Source organism: Protobothrops mucrosquamatus, unplaced genomic scaffold, assembly GCF_001527695.2.
Source record: "Protobothrops mucrosquamatus isolate PMUCROS unplaced genomic scaffold, P.Mucros_1.0 scaffold6817, whole genome shotgun sequence".
Classification (NCBI taxonomy): Eukaryota; Metazoa; Chordata; class Lepidosauria; order Squamata; family Viperidae; genus Protobothrops; species Protobothrops mucrosquamatus.
The window spans coordinates 9,853-12,939 of NW_015392632.1; the positions used below are offsets into that span (position 1 = coordinate 9,853).

The window sequence follows — 3,087 nt, forward strand, 5'->3', positions numbered from 1 at the left end:
CTGGGCGCAAGAGGCGAAAGGTCGGTGCAGGGAAATGGGAGGGAAGGCAGCCAGGTGAACGAATGAAAGGGAGCGAAGGGGTGATGGAAGAGAAGGAAAGTAGTGAAAGCAACAAGAGTTGTAACAGAATTTCAGGAAAAGAAAATATTAATTCTGTATCTAAGGAATGAATGTCAGAAAGTGTAGTGCATGCTTGTTGATTTGGAAAAAAAAAGGCTAGGATGAAAATAGGGTTGGATTATGAAGTAATTTGGACAAATTTGAAGTTGAGGGGGTTGCTGTATGCGATGAGCGGTGAAAATAAAACATGCATAAAAATATATAGCATGATTAGCAAATGCATCAACTTCTGCTAGCTATGATCAATGCTCTGCTAATGGGGAGGATTGTATTAATCAGAATGGACACATTTGAGCCTGTTTGTTCCTGCTTGTCCAGCTTTTCAATAACTGAGTGAAGGCATTATTTATTTAATTAGATTTATTTAATTAGGTTTGATCTAAAATAAGTTTTTTACTTCCCAGGTCCCTGCTGGCGAAGAAAGAGCTTGGCAGAAAGCTGGCTCCAAGTTGAATGAAGAGATCTCTAGTGATTCTGAACCAGATGTGTAAGGATATGCCAAATTGCCTTGGTATTTTTTTTTCTCTAATTAGGAAGATCATATCATAAACATTAAGAATTTGCACAGGAATTTCCTATGGAGATGGTTGCATGAAGCTGATAATGAGAGAAACGCTCTATGAGACCTCATGATGATATAACAAGTGGTGGATTCCTGAAGTATAATTCTTTGTGGCATCCAATGACTCCAAAAGTCTGTACTTTAGGAATCCCATGGGATATAACATTGAATAAGGTATCACAAATTTGCATTAGGGATTGGGACAAAGTATTGAAGTATTTTCTTTGAGGGAATTGGACAGTAATTTTCTCTTGTTGATGGATAATTCTTGAGGTGATATAAAGTATTTCTGTGTAAATTGTTTCTTTCCCATCTGTAGCCCAGCAAATAAAAATGAAGCAGAAGAAGAAATTGAAGAGACACCACAAGAGAAGAAACTGAGATTAGCGAAACTATATTTGGAGCAGCTTCGCCAACAAGGTGAGGAGAAGCTAGATTTGATTTAATTGGACTGTTAAACAATCAGATTAAAATTCTTAGTATATGAAATGAAACCAGTCTTTCTAACTATGTACCTATTTATATGTTAAATTTATATAGCCTATCATGACTTTGGGCAGCTTACAAAGTTAAACACAATAAAAAAATGCAACAAAAATAACCCCCAAAACAATATCATTAAAAACAGTAAGATTATTAAAAACATAATTGGTAGGAGAGCATCATTCATTTTCCTAAATGTGCAACTTATTAGCAAGTTCTCCACAAATGTCACCAGATCCCCAGGCCAGGTGGCAAAGCCATATCTTCAAAAGGCCAGATTGATCTTACCACTGAGGAGAGGATGTTCAAAAAGATGGGCACTTCAGCAGAAAAGACTCTCCTCCTGGCCCCATCACATGACTTTGGACCCATCATGTGACCTTTCTGATGGGATGGATAGCTATGATTGGGTTGGGGTGGTCCCTAAAATACCCCAGCTCCATGCCATGTAGGGCTTTGTAAGCCCTCATCTGCACCTTGACACAAACTGGTAGCTGATGCAGTTTACGGAGCAGAAGTGTAACTTGCACTGCTGTAGATGTGTGCATGGCTGCCGACACTGCTGCATTTTATACCGTTGGAGCTTCCAGATGCTGTTCAAGGGCACATCCTTATAGACTGCATTATAGGTAAACAATTTACATGAGGAAATAGAAGGAGAACTCATCAAATTTGCAAACGACACTAAGCTGGCAGGGATAGCCAAGATAATAGGCTCAAGATCCAGATTTTGTTGGATAGGGCCCAGTGATCAAGTTGCTCAAGATCCAGATGGATCTTGAGAGACTTGATCACTGGGCCCTATCCAACAAAATGAAATTCAGTGTAGAGAATGGTTGCGGGAATTGGGTATAGCAAGTCTAGTGAAAAGAAGGACTAGTGGATGACATGATATCAATGTTCCAATATTTGAGGGGCTGCCACAAAGAATAGGAGGTCAACGTGTTTTCCAAAGCACCAGAAGGCAAGACAAGAAATGATGGGAACTAATCAAGGAGAGAATCAACCTAGAACTAAGGAGAAATTTCCTAACACTGAGGACATTAACCAGTGGAACAGCTTGCCTTGGAAAGTTGAGGGTGCTCCATCACTGGAGGGCTTTAAGAAGAGACTAGATAGCAACTTGTCTGAAATGCTATGGGGTCTCCTGCTGGAGCAGGGGGTTGTACTAGAAGACCTCCAAGATCCTGTCCAACTCTGTTATTAGGGCATGAGCACTGGGCCTCCTGGTCCAGAAATAGGTACAACTGGCACACAACATGAAATTGCACAAAAGTCAACCTATCTATGATTGCCACTTGCTCATTTGAGCAGGAGTTGTGAGTACAAAAGGACTTCCAGATGGTACATTGAGTTTGCCTGGGGTAATGTCACCCATCCAGAATTAAAGATGGTAAATTTCCAGATCCTTGTAGTCCCAAGACCTGAAACCACTCAGTTTTGCCAGGGTTAAATTGAGTCTGTTTTTTCCCTATGTATAATTAATAGTAGATTAATTATAATAGCTACTTAGCCTGTTATGAACTTTTATTTTCTTATTTAACTTTTCAACTGTTTGAAAAGTTCAGTCTCAACAAAGATGGCTGGGAATTTATCTTGAGAAGTGTGGAGATTTTAAAAATCTATTCCTTTGTGTAAAGAAGGCATATAAATAGTTTCCCTAAATTTATGAACTAGGAAATTTAATATATGTTTTTTAAACCAATTTCTCAACTGTTTTAGAAGATGATTTAACTTATTGGAGATACCAAAATACTTTTTGATGAAGAACCCTCATCCTACTGGGTAACTTGGTTTTGGTCGTTCGTTTTACTGATGGATCTTCAGGATTTGAAATTTATTTCATATTATGTTTTTTGGTTAAGTAAACATAGCTGTCTTATTTTTCCCTCTGGCAGAAGAAGAAAAGGCTGAACAAGAGG

The 3,087-nt window shown here is 38.7% G+C and overlaps 1 long non-coding RNA gene across 1 annotated transcript; it reads left to right on the forward strand.

Annotated features, from left to right (window-relative positions):
- On the forward strand, nucleotides 1-1,015 carry LOC107300371. The gene is made up of 3 exons (XR_001549211.1): nucleotides 1-20; nucleotides 525-607; nucleotides 1,002-1,015. It is a non-coding gene; the product is annotated as an uncharacterized LOC107300371 (long non-coding RNA).
- The last annotated feature ends 2,072 nt before the right edge of the window (nucleotides 1,016-3,087 follow it).